The following is an 18,270-nucleotide window of genomic DNA, read 5'->3' on the forward strand; positions in this document are numbered from 1 at the left end:
TCCCATTCCCCACCCCACCCCCACAAAATGTCTCTGGTATATGGCTGAAAGAACCCATTTTTTAAATTTGTTAATCAACTGTAATCAATCATTTTTCCTCATATTATTTCTTGTTTTTTTTCTTGAGAGTTTCAGCTTCTTCAGTGCATCGCTTATCACACATTCATTTTATTTATTGATATTATTTTTTATTCATGTAATTATGAATGTTTTATTTTAGCAATGCATCTACATGTTTTTATTATTTTCATTATCATGTAGTTTTGACTTTTATAACTTCTGTAATGTTTTTCTTAACTCATGAAATATTTTTCTTAACTCATGTATTTTTCACTTTCAAGGATGTTTTGTTTTGTCTTTTTATTGTTAATTTCTAACTTAATGCATAGTTGTCAGAGAATTTTGTATACTCTTAGTTATTTGAAATTTGCTTAGGCTCTCTTTGGGACTTCATATATATTTGGAATTTCATATTCTTTTGTTTAACAAGCAAATAAAAAAGTGAACAAATCATATACATGCCATTCAATTTAGTTATTTCAAGTGAGCATGCCTATGTAATGTTGCATTATCTGTTTTATCATTATTCCATGAGCTTAAAAAAAGTGTATTCATTGAGAGCAAAGTTAGATCAAGCTTGATAATTGTGTAGTTTGAATCTCTAATACCTTTATTTGCTTTGCCTACACATGATCTATTTCCAGTATGGAAGTGTATTATAAAATCCCAAACCCCCAATGCCATGTGGTTTGTTAATTTCTTCTAGAGCAAGATTAGAATACACAGGGTGAATTGAAGATGATATGGATGCATCTTAATGCTCATGCTTTTGTTACTTGTTTTTACCATAAAGACAAAGCAATTCATACATAATGACTTGTTCACTCCATCCATTTAGTATGCTGTATACAAACCAACCAGGAATAAAAAGGTTTCTGCTTAAAATATACAATACACTTAGAAACACATCTGTCATGTAGACATATTCAAAAGCTTATGAATATTACATTTTATGTTCCTCTTCTTTAGAGACAATCTTCATCTTAGTCTTAGTTTACATCTGTTCTTATTACTAAAGTCGCTTACATAAGCACATATTTGTACTTGAAAGGAACAATAAGTTTCCTACAAAGCTTAAGATGACATTTTCTTGCAAATTGTCAATTTAACATAAAAGAGGGTTAATCCTCTTTGCTGAGGCTATGTCATGCTTTCTTCTTTGAGATAAAATATTGCCCTATTATCATCTTTTGCTAGAGGACAGCCACAGCCTCCTAGTCAGCACAAGTCACACTAAACTCCCATTTCTTTCCCTTGCAGCAGCCTTTTTAAAAATACATTATCCTAGCCCCCTATTTTTTTAAAGATTTATTTATTTATGCATATAAGAGCTGGGGTGAAGTCCAGAGGTGTGGGGGCGGGGGAGTGGCTAGTGGGGAGTAATGAGAGGATTCACCAGAGACAGAGTGAGGAGCAGACAGGAGGACTGACTGAAATACATTGCTGAGGGGAGAAACAGGGGAGACAGGAGAAGTCTGCCATGGCATGTGGATCACCTCTGGGGTGGGAATCGAACTCACAGAAGCAACCACAGCTTGGCTTAGCTTCACAGTGCAGGGCACCACTGAACCCCCAAACCTACCTGCTCTAAATAGTTTCTGCCATCTGCCACATCAAGACATCTAAGACTTTAATGAAAAGGAACTTTAATATAGTGAGTGTACAACACAGAAGACAAAGAATATAACTTCTAAATCAAACACCTGAAGTTAACTATCCCCTCATGGGCAAAAGTCAATCCAAAAGGGATTGGCCCAAAGCAAGGCCTGAAAGCTGCCACAAGACTAAAGCACCTTCTGGCTGGCACCCCACAGAAAAGGGTCAGCAATAGCCAGACAAATTTGGGAGGAAAAGAGCAAAATCAAAATCAATATAAGCACTGCCATAGTCACCTCCCTACAGGTATCTCACCCACATCTGCCTCAACCAGTCCAGGGCCCAGAAACAAGCCCAGTTTCTTCATCATATGCTTGCTGTTCACGTGGCTTCCTCAGGCTCTCCATCCTGCTTCCTTCTTCTCAGATTCCTTCTCTTCTCTCCTTTTCTCAGCTCAGCTCCACCTTCCTTCTGGGTGGGGCAGGGAACCTGGAACTTCCCCTTTTCCTGGGGACCACCCTGTTACACTTAGGCTTAACCCATTGTTACCCCTAGTTAAACCCCTACATGACTTCAAGATCCAGTGGCATCTCCTCTTTGCTCTTCACGTAGGCTTGGCCCTCTCCTTCTCATCATTCTCTGTGCTCCAATAGCAATGGCCTCCCTTAAGTTTCTTCCTTCTGCTTTACCATTACACTTTATCCTTCAGAACTCATTCTGTTTTACAGTCCCTTAACTGAACAATGGATCAAATTCCCTTATGTGTTTTCAAAGCATTATAGACTTCATGACACTAATTATGATACCAATCTTGCATTTTCATATTTAGTTAATTCCTGTCTCTCTCCACACCCACACTAGAATGTTGGCTCTTTGATGACCAGACTCCATTAGACTTGGCTCCCTCTGTATGTTAACACTTAACACAGTGTCTGGGATATCACAGCAGAGGTGATTAAATGATCACTGGCCTCTCTTCACCTCAAAATGAGTCTATGAATCAAATGTGACTCTCTGCTTTCATGCTTGCCTCCAGGCGAGAGTCCACATTCATCATCCCTCTTTCTTTTACCACCAATTCAAAATTCAAGCCAAATGCATTTCCAATAATGTAGTTTTCTGAAGGTTTGGGGGGAGGGGTTGCAGGAGTAGGGGTATATCACAAAACAAAATACTCAATGCCCTTTAGCAACTCTGCCCTACATTCCTCTAGCAACCCTCTGCCCCTTGGTCCTATCTGTCCAGCAGCAGGAGCTGACTCCTCCCTCTTCTCTTACTCTCCTGACTTGTTTGCTCTGGGGTGTCTCCAGCCAGGCTGCCTCCTCCTCCACCTCCCCACCAAGCCTGTACTCAGCAAAATGAAGTACAGTCATTGGCCAATCTAGGACTCCTAGAGTCCTAGTTGCCAGAGGTACTCACATTTTTTCTAAAGATTTATTTATTTTTGCATGTAAGAACTGGCCAGAGGTGCAGGAGGTGAGAGCGTTCACCAGAGACAGAGTGGGAAGCAGAACAGGCAGATGTGCTGAAATACACTGCTGAGGGGAGCCATGGGTGAGACAGGAGAGGTCTACTGCACTGTGTGGGTCACCCCCCTAGCCAGGGATTGAATTCATGTGGCAGTGGCTGTGCTTTAACCTGTTGCACCATCAGAGAGGGCTCAGGCACTTTCAAACAATTGAGAATAGGAAAAAATTGCCCTATTTTGTATCTTTTTCTTTAGTTAATAGTGTTTATTCCATTGATGCCACCCTGGGCCATCCCTGGTGTCTGTAGTCAACTAAAACCTTATATCCACCAAGGTCCACTGCAAAATACCACATCATGTTGAAACCTTTCCATAGAGCCCCAGGTAGAAGTGATTTTTGTCCTCCCCAATACGAGGCTGTTTATACTACCGCAATAGGATAAACATTGTGTTGGATTTTCCCTCACTCTCCTTTAAGAGCTTAGCTGACACCTCCTCTTTGACACCTCCCCTTCACATCTTGCTTGGTGTGTGGCAGTCTCCAGTGCTCCTTGACATATAATGAAACATTTTATATTTCTTTTCTCAGGTTTTGATAAATAATGTCTCTGAGAATTCTGAACTCAGCTGAATTTTGTGTTTCTAAAGGATAGCTATTCCATATTTCAATTTCCAAGTGCAATAATGAAACTTTCCCTTGGAAAGAAACTCTGTGGGTATCACTGGAGTAACTGTCTAATATTGGGGTGAAGCTCGAGGCACAGGGGCAAAAGACTCACCAGAGATTGAGTGGAGAACAGAAAAGCTCTCAAAAGAGCAAGGAACTGACTACATGGAGATGTTCTTTACTTGACCTTGAGTTAGTTTAAAAAAAAAAAATAGAAAAAAGACTTGAGAATGTAAACACTGCTTTTCTAGACATTTTACATTAGTCATGGAGTTAATTTGCTGCTTTATGATTCAGACTATCTTTGCAGCTCATCCCTGGCTCTTCCAGAAGCTGTGTCAACTTATATTAATCCCATGAGGCTCTGGGGTAAGTAGGCTCAATGCTTCTTTGACCTTCCTCACTTGGTTAGCGGGCTCTTATCCTTACCTAAGAGGGCATGTCCTTAGTTTCTCTTAGTTTAGGCTTGTCTTGAGCAAAAGCAGGTGAGTTCCCGGAATCAATTTAGCAGGAGCCAGTTTACAAGTGACCTCTTCTCTGAATGACAAGCCTACGGAAAGCTTGGAGGGAGGGGTTGCAGAAGAAGAGGTATATCACAAAACAGCTCTGTAAACTAATCTGAAGTTCTGGAACACAGCAAACTTTGGACTCTGACACAAAGAACTTCAGACCTAGGATCCTCCCTGAGTGTCACTGCACTTATCACTGAGTGGTCTTTAGGTAAAAGCCCTAAACACTTTAGCCTTAGTTCCTAGGAATCCACTGTGAAATGGATCCCTACTCAGAGCTTTGGAGAGAAAATGAGGTCATGATGTTGGCCCTTCCTGGGGGACCATGACCGAAAGTTGTCTACTGCTTCCTTGCTCTGTGGACCACACTGGCAAATGTGTAACAGTCTACATCTGACTCCTAGTTTCTTTTCCCCTTTAAAATCTGCTTCAGGCCCTCCCTGGTGGCACAGTGGATTAAAGCATAGCACTATGAAGCTATCTGCTGCCACTGCAGCCAGAGTTCTATCTCTGACCAGAGAGGTGACCCACATGGAGCAGGAGGCCTCTCCTATCTTGCCTGCTGCTCTCCTCAGCAGTATATTTTAGTCAGTCTGCCTGTTCTGCTCCTCTCTATCTCTGATGGATCCTCTCACCCCCAACACTTCTGGCCTATACGTCAGTTCTTGTATACATAAATAAGTTCATCTTTTTTAAAAATAAAATAAAATTCTGCTCCTAAAAAGCCCGCTTTTTCCCCCTAAATATTCTTAAAAGAGGAAACTCAACTAAAGTTTTAAAACACACTTTTGTGCTATTTTTTCCCCACAAGTGTTAAAGACAGTTGGATATGAGATCCTCCCAGTAGCATTTTTTAAATACCAGTATAAGTTTTACCTTTTTATTCTGAAACTTTTTAATTTTACACACTTTTCTTGACAGTGTTTCTCTTTACCCATAACTGCTTCAGCACATATTTCTAATAGTCAGGGTGGTTTTTTCCCCCAATATAACCACCATGCCATTATCACACATAACAAAATTATCAATAATCTCAGGAGCATTTTAAAAATAGGATTCTGGGGAAAACAAGCAAACCAAAGGAATGAGTAATGTAGAATTTCAAGCACTATGGTAAGCAATTTCTGAAGATGCTTTTGGCAAAGAAGGTACTTTCTCTCTTGCAAATGATATCATGGAGCCAGATGCCACTTTCTCCTACATATCCGAGTTGGTTTTTCTTTTACCTCTCCCCACCTCACCACCACCGCACGCATACACGCACACACACACACACACACACAAAGGTATTCCCTAGTTTTGTTCAAGGACTCTGCATCCACTAAGAGGTTGAAACTCAAGATCCAGAGGACTTGTGGTGTCTTTTCCTTCTTCCCCATCTCTTTGGCGCTCCAGTTAACCAGCTTTAGACACTTAAATCTCAGGGTGAATACAGTTCATTCCCATCCCTTCTCTCCATTCCTCCTTCTGCTCTCTTTGTCCAGGCCCCATTACCTATGAAATCTAGGGTATCCAAAGACTTTGGGGACCCCCAGCAACAGAGCCTGAGACTAGGATTTAAGCATCAATAACATATCCCAGAGGCAGTCTCAGGGGAGTGTGACAAGGATGAGAGAGAAGCCAACACCTGGCAGCTTATCAAGCACAGCAGGGCACTGGTGTTCGGTACCCTGGGAAACTGAGGAAATGGTACCCACCATGCCTCAGCGCTATCTCAACCCACAGGCAAGGGAGCCGGGTGTTCACTCATCAACTGTCCATCCATCCTTGCTGGACGGCGACTCCTCAGCACTTCTGACCGGCGCCATGGAGAGGGCAGACGTCCCAGCAGCCTGGACAAGCAGGGTCACAGACCTTATGCAGTGTGAAACGCCTAGCGACAGGCAGGGCCCCCGCAGCACCCAGCCTCCAAGCCTCTCTTCTCACTCTCAGCCCACACAGAGGTCAGGGATAACTTCCAAAGTGCAAAGCTGATTCAGGCACTTCTCTATTTAACAAAAAAAGGTAGGTGGATACTAAAGACAAATCTGGCTTATTTTCCCACAGGGAGGTGATAGTCACAATGGTACTGAGCCCTAGGATCCTGGGCACCTTCAGCAAACCTTCTGGAAGTGCTCAGTTTAGACTGAACTTGGAGTCACTACTTGTGAATTCAGTAGCTAGCTAGCTTTATTCATATATTTATAATTCAAGCCTTTTTTGGTTCTAGAGCAAGTTGAGAGGGGTAAGGATATGTGATTGGATTTGGATGCTTGGGGTGCAGCCCTCAATCTCGCGAGTTTTGTATAATGCTTTCCTGACAGCCGAGTGCCTCCCTCCACTGGTGCCACTGCACCAAAGCTCTGTGGCAATACTTTGTTCTTCTTTATGCAGTCACATTATCTGGAAATCTCAGTGTGATTTACAAGCTTACATAACTCCCCAAATGAGTCAGCAAGCTCATCAAGAAGCATGGTGGAGTGGAAAGAACACAGCAGTTGGTGCCAGATAGAACAAGTTCAGTTCCTACATCCGCCGTTTCCTGTACGTAGACAAGTTATTCTACCTCTCGGCACCTCAGTTTCAACCCCACCCCCACCCCCAACAAATGAGGACACACAACAGGTCTGGGGTAGCAGTTAGTCTTCCCCATCCTGTGTTCTGACTTCACACATCTAACAGCAAGTTCGTGGATCTCACTGACCATCAAAATGCTGATATATCTTTGTCTGCTTTTAGCACTTGTGAATTTTAGATAAATGTCTAAATCCGTTCTTTGTACAGGAAAAATTGCTTTTGCTCCACTCCGGGCAAAGCAACCACACTGTGTGTGAAATAAATTCATACCAGAAACGGCTGCACTGGTACAGCCTGGCTGAGCCCCCACTGCGGTGGCAGCCAAAGACCGCGGGTTTTCAGAGGCGACTTTGCTAACCCAAGCGAGACAGAACGCCCGGAAAACCCAAAGGCGCCCGAAAGGCTGCGAGAGCTCGGGGCTGCGGCGCGAGCAGTCAGGAATGGCGGTGCAGAGCGCCTTCGCCACACAAAGCGGCAGCGTGCAAATGAGAGATCACTGCGGCGGCGCCCAGAGCCGGGAATGATTTTGGAACAAATGTAGTTGGAACAATTGCCTGCGAGTTAAGTAAACAAAGAAACGAATGAATAAATACCAGAACAAACAACCCCGCTGGTGACATCCGCCGTGCTGCGGCTGTGCTTCCCCGCGGGTCCGGCGCGCTCAGGATCACAGACTAGCGCATTTCCAGGCTCGTTAGAGCTAATACACAGCTAATACACAGAGTCGGCTCAGGGCAGCAGAAAAAATATTTATAATTAAAAGGGATCGGTGCGCGTGTCCGTAAGAACAAAGAAGCCTCTAAAAAAGAAATCTCGGGAGCTAATCGTGGGATTTAGAAACCATCCTCTTAGACCAAGAAAGGTTCTTTCAGATACTCTGGCCATTTTAAAATGTTAAAGAAAGAAACCACTGCAGAACTTTTCTAATTAAATCTTAGGCAGACCCGCCCCATGTAAGATAACCAAAAGGGAAGAAGGGTGAAGGTGGAGGGAGGATATATTTCTGCATCCCCTTCCTCTCTGAACCGTCACTTTAGATCTCCAAGTTTGGTCCAGAAGTATATCCGCGAATGCCCCACTGGCCAGGTGTGCAAACCTGTTCGCCGGCACATACACCCCCCACACACACGTACACATGGAGACGGTGGCTCAAAGAGGGCAAGTGACAAGTACAAGGTTATCCAGCAAAACCTGGACCCAGAGTCTAACCTCCTGATTTTAAATTCCTTGTTCTCCCCTAAAAAGTATCTTCTCTTTTAAAAGAAAGTGTGTCTTTAAAAATAAAGTTATATCAAGAACTAGCTTATTAAAGTAAATGAGAACGCCAGAGGCATCCAAGTGTAAACAGTGGCTTTGGGAAAGATCCAATTCTATCTTCTTGTCCACTGGACCCAAACACAGCTTCTTATTACATTTATTTTAAGACTTTAGTATGGCCATCACAAAATCCAAGATTTGCTAAATTAATGGTCTCTGAAATCAGGCGACATCTAACCAGTTTGTGCTTCCTAGAAAACAACAACTTCACACAGCTACAACGGCTGTGCATCTTTAAAATCATTTTAAAAAACATATTGACACAATAACAAAGGCGTCTGAAGTGCATGGCAGACTGAGATGGCCCTACAAAGCCCTGTAACTGGAGCGCAGAAGCAGTACAGAATGCTCCAGTTCCGCGGAGCTAGGGCAAGACACCAACTTTCTGGACCTCGATGTTTCTTTTTAATTTATAAAGTGATTAAATCATGAAAGCCTTACAAGTCAGCTTTAAGAGAATTCTAACCGAACTTCTCGTGCATCGGGGTCAGCTGGTGCTGTGCGTGTTTCTTATACAAAGGAGCTCTCCCCCTCCAAGGAGGGAAACTGATGGAGAGAAACGAAGAGGCTCCCCTTTCGGGCTTCAGCATCCATTTTGTCCATTATGTGGTACCTATTGCCCTGAAGTTCTCTAACGGGCAAGATAAATGCCACAGGCATAGGAAGAAAAGTCTAAAAACATAAGCCCAGAGCTAATAACAATTTTCCCCATGTGCTTATGAACACCCTGCATTTCTTTCTTTTCCCTTTTCCCTTTCTCCTTCCTTTTCCTTCTGTCCTTCCTTTCTCCTTGCTTGGATGCCACGTTTTGTGCTTCATCTATATATTACTTGTAACCCCCTAGTCACCTCCCAGGATGTGAGCCCTGTCAGTGCAGAAATTTCGCCTGTTTGTTCTCTGTTGTTTTCCCAGTGCTTAGAGCAATGCCTGGCAGTTTGTCCGTACTCATAAATATTTGTTGAGTAAATGAACATGTAGTTAAAAAGTGTGACTTGGGGCTTCCCTGGTGGTGCTGGGATTAAAGTCAGTGCTATCAAGCTATCATCAGCCACTTAGGCATGAGTTCAATCCCTGGCCAGGGAGCTGACCCACACTGCGCAGCAAACCTCTCCTGTTCTTGCCCTACTTCCCTGAGCAGCATATTTCACTCAATCTGCCTGCTCTGCTCCCCACTCTGTCTCTGGTGAATCTGCTCAACCCCCTCCCCAGCATCCTTAGCCTCCACCCCAGTTCTTGTATGCAGAAATAAATAAAAATAAATCTTTGAAAAATAAAAAAGTGACTTAAAAAATTGCAGGCAACGTAGAGTACACCTTAAATCAATAGCTTTTGATTTTTTTCAAACACAGCCCCGTATAAAGCATTTTTGAATTGTGGCATCATAGTATGCAAAGCAACATATATATATATAGCACATGTAACAAAAATTTCACAATATAATATTTGTGATACACTAGTATTTCCAATTCTTTTCTATTTCAGTTTTTGAAATGCTGACCCACTAAGACCCACCAGTAGGTTATGCCCTGCAGTTTGCAAATCACTATCTTTGTGCCTCCAGGGTCAGCTCCGCTACCCTGTGTGGGAGGGACTGGAGGAGAATCCTGTATCTGTTGTACTCAAACTGTCAAGCACAGCAGGTATCTGAACTAAACAAGGCTTAGGGGGAGTGGTTCATGGTTACCTCAGCTTCTCTTCAAAAATATAATGTATCTTAGGACTTTGCGTAGAATCATTTGACCAACTCCATCATTGGTCATGCAGAACCCAGAGATGGGAGAAGGACATAGCTTCCCACCATACTCTGCCTGTATGAGCTTAATTAATTCCCAGAAACCAGCATTTCAGTCAAGTCCACCTTTGGATGTAAAGAACACCTGAGTGGCAGTCAGAGACCCAGTTCTGCCACCAACAAATAATCTGACTTGGCCAAATAACTGAGCTTCAGTTTCTTCATCCATAAAATGAGTTGAAAATGATTCAAGACAGGCAGGAGCCCTATAAATTGATATTGTAGGAGTAAGTTCAATACACAGTGACAGTTTTTTTTTTAAATTTTTTTATTATTATTATTTTAAAGATTTTATTTTATTTGTACATACAGAACTGGGGTACAGGCCAGAGGCTCAGGGGCGGTGAGAGGCTTCACCAGAGACAGAGTGGGGAGCAGAACAGGCAGATGGATGAAGTACACTGCTGAGGGGAGGAGCGGGTGGGTCAGGAGAGGTCTGCCACGCCATGTGGTCAACTCCGGGGCAGGCAGGGATCAAACTCATGCAGAAGTGGCTTCTCAGTGCAGTGCTTTAACTCGCTGCACCACCAGGAACGGCCATAAACAGTGACAGTTTTTACCAAGCACCTATTATGTGCTAGACACTGGGTTAATTTTTTATATATAACAGCACCTTATGAAACAACTCATCAAGGATGGGATTGTTGGTTTCATTTTATAGAGGAGGAAACTGAAACTTAGAGAAGTTAAAAACTTCCCCAAATCAGCAAGTATAGCAGAGCTGGTTTCTAACAAAGATCCGTCTGAGCCAATCCCTATGTTCCCAACTATCACACACACTGCTGGTTAATGGACTCTCTTTGGGATTTCCATTGGAAAACCTGATCCATCTGGTCTCACTTTATGCTAGGAACGTTCCATTACAGATAATAGCATATGATAGCAAGTGATAAAATGATCCCAAGAGGATATATACAAGGGGGAGGGACCAGCACTTTTTAATGCAATATCTTAGGTAATTTATGTTATTCAATTTAAGCCTTAGAGCAACTTTCAAATTAGGTATCTTTTTTTTATATTGTACAAGATCTAGCTATTTGCAAAGAAGTTTAGAAAGTTTTAAAAAAATAACTTGTACTTTGTGTAGTTGTGGGGCTGTAAGCTCCCTGAGCACAAAGCTTCTCTCACCAGTGTCGGTGCTTAACACCATGCCTGGTACACCAGATCGATGAATATCTTTTTAACTGATTGATTAATTAATATAGCCTTTACATCATTGTTCATTTTTGTACAATGTATGCTCTCTTCTCTCAGTACAGTCTCCATAAAATTCTCACCACCAGTTCACCATTGCACCATCACCATAATCCCTGGTGCTCTTCCCTCTCATTTTGATCCTTCTCCCTCCCTCTCCCCTGCAGAATATCTCTGAATTATAGTTGCCATTAGTTTTATTTTATTATTTTTATTTCCTGAGAGTGATCAACATTTACTAAAGGAATAACTGAAGGCAATGGCCAAGTGTTAAATCCAGATCTGCCCAACTCTTAAATCCAATTCTTTCTATTACGAAAATTCTTGACATTTATTAAAAACAATTAGTATCTAGCCAGTTGTTTCTAACCTTTTATTTACTGCATAACTGGAAGTGTCATGAGCTCTGCTCTAGTGCCCATCTGAAGCACAAGCTACATAATTAGTTACTGAATTCCCATCTCTTGACTGAATCTATAATTAAGCAGGTTTTGTGAGACATAGTTAGACATAGTCCCTGGTTCCCTAAAATGCGTAACGTTCACCCAGAGGACCAGAGTTAGAGAAAAACACAGGACTGGAAAATATTTTATCATACCCCAGTATCATTGCTCTCCCTGGTCACCCCAAGCAATTACAGGATAAGGAGGTGGTGGTGGAGTAAACACAAATTCTGAAAGGCATACACTTTCATAGTTTCTTCACAGTGCTTCTAGAATGAAGCAAATTTTGGCTCCAGCAATTGGGTGGAGGCTAGCAATCCAGCAGGTATAAGACACAGGCACACTGCCGAGGAAGGGCCTGCTCAGGTGGGCCTGGAACTTTGCCCGCCTTAATACTTCAGGACCAGGGCCCTCCCTGGTGGCGCAGGGGGTTAAAGCACAGCACTGAGAAGCTAAAGCCACTTCAGCATGAGTTCGATCCCGCCCCGGAGGTGACCCACATGGCTCTGCAGACCTCTCCTGACCCGCCCGCTGCCCCACCTCAGCAGTGTACTTTGTCAGTCAGCTTGTTCTGCTCCCCACTCTGTCTCTGGTGAGTGCTCTCACCACCCCTGCACCTCTGGCCTGACCCCATACAGTTCTGTATGCATCAATAAGTAAATCTTTAAAAAAAAAAAAAAACTTCAGGACCAACAGGGCAGACCCAGTGATCTGTGAATAGGTGATTCTGGTGAAAAGTAAGTAAATAAAATCACTTCTCCTTTTATTTCTTTCTCAGGGATACTTCCACTGTTTTGTGCTGACCAACACCAACACCCCAGTTACTTCCCTTGGCCTTTCAGCTGTGTGTTCATCCGTTTCTTCATTCCTCCATTTTCCCCAAGTATTTACTAAGGGCTTTCATGGGCTTAGCCTCTGCCAGGTACTGTAAGAACAACAGGAGGAACAACAGGAGGAAGCTTTTGGGCTCCGTGGGCATGACGGTAATATACCTGGAACTCAGGTGTGACTATGAGGCCCCCAGCAGCTGAGTTGCTGACTGAACTATTACCACCTTCCTTCCTTGCCAGCTCCTGAGAGATCAAGAAGTCTTTCTTGTTATTGCAGCCAGATGGGTGTGATTCTCCTTATTTCCCTCCACAAGGGGGGGGGGGGTGAAAGGTGCCACCATGGAGTGAAACAATACCAGAGTTTTCAGGCCTGCACAGTAAGAGCCCTGTCAGCTTTTCACAGGCTGGCGCACTGGAGAAGAGGCAGGGTCAGTTCAACGTTGTGGGTAATTCTCCTTGCTTTCTATAGAGCTTGCTTTCTGTAGACAGCTACCTCTGTCTCCAACCAGCACTAAATCTACTGTTTTTATCCAAAATATTTTGAATCTCCCAAAATTGAAATAGTCCCTTTATATTCTCCTTATTTCCTGTTGAGTTTCTCTCTATAGCATCTTCCCTGGCACACATCTTTAAAAAGTAATAATTTTCTTGAGACAATTCACCCTTTTAAAGAGTACAATTCAGTGTTTCTTATTATATTTTTAGAGTTGTGCAATATCACCACTCTCTAATTTCAGAACATTTTCATCACCTCGAAATCACATTTTCATTAACAGTCATTCCCCACTCCTCCCTTCTCCCAGCCCCTGGCAACTACTCATCTATTTTTTGTTTTTAAGGAATTGCCTATTCTGGACACTTCCTACAGAAGATTCCTGCAGCACATGGTCCTTTGTGAGTGACTTCTCTCCATTTGCATGAGATGTTTAAGGTGTATCCATGTAAATAGGTGCAATGTCCCTTTCTGTGAGGGAAAAGTAGTAAATTGTATGGACATAAATGCCATATTTTGTTCACCAGTCAGTGGACTCCTGGGTATTTTCACCTTTTGGCTTGATAAAGTTAAGACACTGCTGTGAATGTTATGGACAGGTTTTGGGTAGACAAACTCAGTACCTTGGGGGGTTATCTCAAAGCGGAGTTGCTAGGCTGGCCCAAAGCTTAAGGAACCATGTTCTTTATGCCTAATTCTATTTCCCAGGGACTAGGCTTCTCTATCTTCATTAAGCAAAGGGACAGATCCACCATCAGAACTTTTTCATCAAGTCTTAGACACAATGCCTGCTTTTCCAAGTAAGATACAAAGCCCACACTTTCAGCAATATTCGACTCGGAATGCCCATGGCAGACCCAGGACTGGGATGAGTCACCACAGTTACTCATTAAGTAGCAGCTTCAGTACCCAGAGAGAGGTATGCAGGTCTTTCCTGGGTTTTAACTTTATAAATAAATGTTTCTATGGATATCATTTCCTGGTTAGAATTAAACTCTTGAAACCTAACCTCATGTATCTATCTACCTGGAATCTTGGACTATAAACCTGGGCTGTGAGTAGTCTTAACCTGGGTGTTTAGAGAATAAACAGTTACAACCTTGGAATCTGAATTGCCTTTTCCATCCACCATTGTACAGACTTCCATTTACAACTGACGTCTGCCCTCTGCTGGCCAGGGCAGCCGAGCACACAGAGTCGCTGAGCAGGCTTTTTTCTAAAACCATTCATTCTCCAGGAGCATTTTGGAAATTGCTACAATATACTCAGCTATGACAATAAAGAGAAACAAGACTCTGAAGTGTTCCTCTCTTATTTTTATTTTCTGATATTTTGGGAGTATTTTCCTTTTATTCAAGAGAAGTAGAACCGGATCTGTTTCAGTTATTTATCAGCTATTTTCATTTGTTATTAATGATTTATTTGAAGTTAGGTAGTGCCTTTGAGGTCCTTCTGCTCCTTCCTTCCTTGATTCGTGAATCACTAGAATACTTTCTATGGCAGAAATGGACAAACGCTATTTGAGATAGAAGATAGCCCAATTTATGGTCTATCAACTGTCTAGTAGCTTTTTCAGAAATAGCTTCTAGACCATTGAGTAGAGAAAGACTCAAAGTCTGATTCTCTTCAGATTGTATCTATTTGCTCTGTTAGAACGGTACAGGGAATCAGACATTTAGGGGACACCAAGAAGACTTAACATTTCCTTCCATATAGTCGCTCTGAGAGGAACTAGAAAAAAGAGTGTGGAAGGAAGGGAGGGAGGAAGACAGGGAGGGAGGGAGGGAGAAGATCAGCATCCTGGAGACCAAGAGCAGGGTGAGCAGAAGACTGGACCAGTAGAAAGGAAAGAAGCCAGTGTGGTGACGCCACCTCCCTTACCGGCAGAGGGCCAGGGCAGAAAAGGGACTCCAAAATAAGTGACTATTTCCCGGAGGACCATTACTGCTTTCTGCAATGCAATTAACTGTCAAAACCTTAGTTAACTAAGGAAAAGGAATCCTTTCTGATGTTTTCACCTTTTGCCTCTGACCTACTGTTTTGAAGTACAATGTTTTTGTGAAAGTAAACAATTTTTAGAGTTGGTTTGAGTTTTAATCCCTAAGTAGCTGGGGGGAAAGAGGGCTGATGATGCCTTACTGTGAGCATCCTAGACCTAGCCAGAGGCCTAGAAATCCTCCCTTTGCCCACAAACAGTCATCAAATGTGGCCAAAGTGTGTGTGTGTGTGTGTGTTGGGGTGGGGGGGTTTCAGTCACTGCCTGGAGTCCCACCTGGCCCCACTGCTCCCCCCAGGGCCAAACCCCAGGGCTCCTCTAACACAGGACTGCAGAAGCCAGGGTGCAACAAAGATTCCTGTGTCCTGTTCCTGCATCTCCCCAGAAAGACAGGGTTCACTATCCTTCTATGACTGGGTGCTGCCCCTTTAAAATCAGCACTGAGGAGGGAGAGAGATGGGGAGGAGGGGAAGATGGAGAGGAAGGAAAGGGAGAAAGATGGGGGGAGGGAGGGAGAAGTGAAGGTGGGGTTGAGAACCCCGTCTTCTGCCTTTCCTCCCAGAGATAAAAGCTATTCTTAGCAGTAAAAATAGGCTTGGCATTTGGGGAGACTTGTGTTTCTCTCTCTCCCGCCCCAGGAGCTTTGCACACTGCAATTCCTCTTCAGACAGAGAAGATGAAGGGGGAGGGGGAGGAGCAGCCGGAAAAGAAAAGGGGAGAAGCACAACCACCTTTGCCCTGATGGACTTTTCCAGAGCTCATTTTGGAAGGTCCAGTTGGTCAGAACCTCACCCCAATCCAGGAGGTCAGTCTAATTCCAGTTTAATGCCAGAAGTCACTTTTGAGGAGAGACGCATAATGCACTCCCTTCAGGCCTTTCCACAGCATACTGCATGTGGCACGTGTTCAGTAACTGTTTCCACAGCCAGCTTCCTGCGGGCACCCTCATTAGGATGCGTCTCTCAGGACTGCGCGCACTGGGAGTTCACAACGTGGCAATCAGTCAGAACATCCAAGGCCCAGTAGGCTTCGGATAAACCAGGTTCTTGGGAAATTTTTAAAAACAAAAAAAGAAAGGGGAGGGGAATGGGCTAAGAAGACTTACGTAATCCTATTTCTTTTTGGACTCTGGTGGTGAAGTTCTGCAGAGTGGCCAGCAGGGGGAGCTCAGGCAGTGTGTCAAAACGCCAGCAATGAAGTTGCCAGCAGCAGAAACAAAACAATGAGCCTTTGTCGTTTCTCTTGGGCTCTTATGCAGAGAGAGGCTCAATCCAGTATGGCCTGATCATCAATTTAGGGGACTCAACCTGCATGTTGCAGAACACTGTCTCCACCTCGCCCCGCATTGCCTTCTTGGTGTGCTCCCTTTTCCAAGCTCTTTCAGTATCTCTTTGTTATATATCTTTTTTTTTTTTTCCCGGATTTTCCCTGAATCTGAGTTTTGGTCTCTGCTGCTTTTTTGTTATTTCTTTGTATCACCCTAGGTCCACTAGTACATGTTAATGAAAAATAAATGTTGATGAAAAATAAATGGAAATGTACCCACCCACCGGCCAAACTCTGAAAGATTTCCAGATCTGGAAAAAACCCAGCACTTTAAATAAAATTTGGAAAATGCTGTACAAGCAGAAACGGTGAATTCTGCCACCACTTAGCTATGAAGTCATGCCTTTCATGTATATTCTCCAGTCTCTGTCCCTCCAGCCTGCTGCTTTTGACACCCTACAGTCTGTCCCCCCAGGCTGCTATGGTCTCATCCAAACGGTGAACTTCTGGTGATGTATCCCTCCCTGGCCAGCTGGACAAAGTCTCACAGGTCTTTTGGAGAAGATGGCCACACCAGAATTGCTCTACCTCTAGTGGAACAGTTTTTTTGTATCTTAAGTAAAATCCAGCCTCCTCCTTTCATAACACACTGGGACTCTTGAGAGCTGGGACTGAGGGACTCCAGTGAGAACTGTAGGGATTCCACTTGGGACTCCATCTGGCCCTCTGATATTTAGGTATTTTGACTAGACCTGGTCCACTGGCCAGAGAAACCTTCACTCAAGGTGACCTCTTGGTATCGCCCTCTTTATTTTTTTCTCCAGAATGAGGCTTGGGGACCTCCAGTCATCCCACAGTCTGTATCATGTGAACGCTTAAGGGGTCAGATTTTACATTTTAGGGGGCTTTTGGGCTCCAGGGAATCAAGAAATGCAAATGAGCGTGTGTCTTAAGGTTCCAGAATATCCTAAGACAGTCAAGAGGTCAAGAGGTCCACGCGCAGATGGCTGCCTTTCCTGGGGCCCTTGGGGCAGGTGAGAACCCGAGACACACCGGACACACCGCAGCACACATCTCACTACAGCGCTGCTCAGAGGGAGCCTGTCTCACTTCCAGCCCCAGAGCTGTACATTCTACATTTCACTGACCCTCCCTCCAAATCTATTCTGTTCTATCCACTCTCTTATTCTTTTTAGATATTAATCAGATGTGCCCCTGAGAAGCAGACTGTAACATTAGATCTGATAGAAACTGATACTCTTTCATCCTAGCGTCTTTGTTTACACATCCTGCAGCCTAAAAAGGCAATGGTGAGTGATCTGATCACACCGGTAGCCACCCTGTTCAGTCCTTGGTGACCATGATTATTTCTTAGCTTTAGAACCTGAGTCGACCAAGTTCTGGACCAAAGTAAGGAGTAGAGGCCAGAGCTCCTAGTGCCATACAATCCAACGTTTAAAGACATGTATCACTTGCTTGCCCTTACTAAGCCGGGAGAGGCTGAACAAGACATAGCTTGGACCTCAGGGAGCAAATGCTGCTATTAGGTTGACCTAACTGTGTCTCTGAACAGGAATGCAAATGAAACTGTTGCCGAAAATCCCAATGTGCTGCAAAGTGCTAACATCATGAGGCAGGTTGCCTCCTCACGGTGCAATCCATAACCTCGGTGACTTCCAGAATGCAATGAATTGTTATATTGCCTTCTAAATTAAGCTTTGCATTACTCTGAAAATTAACAAAGCATTCCTTCCCACAGACACGTTTCCCAAATTAAACATTTTGTGCTTGTACAGCTGTTCAAATGTTGGTGAATTGAAATGGAAAGATTCTTAGGAAGGGCAGCTAGGTGGTGAGGGGAGCACTCTCTGGGTGTTGGGTGGGGGAGAGTTGGGGGCCAGGTCGCAGAGGTTATAGAGCACATGGAAGAGATTCCAGTCAAGTTAGTGAGAGCATTAGATCTTTTCTAAATGATTAGGTCTACATAAGTGTAGGCTATGGGGACCATTACAGTGAAGTATTTAAAAGCATACTTTTCAGTGGAAAACTTGGAGAGTGGCTATTCTGCACCTCTAATCAGTAA

This window comes from Condylura cristata, unplaced genomic scaffold (genome assembly GCF_000260355.1).
Source record: "Condylura cristata isolate star-nosed mole 26May11 unplaced genomic scaffold, ConCri1.0 scaffold00003, whole genome shotgun sequence".
Taxonomy (NCBI): domain Eukaryota; kingdom Metazoa; phylum Chordata; class Mammalia; order Eulipotyphla; family Talpidae; genus Condylura; species Condylura cristata.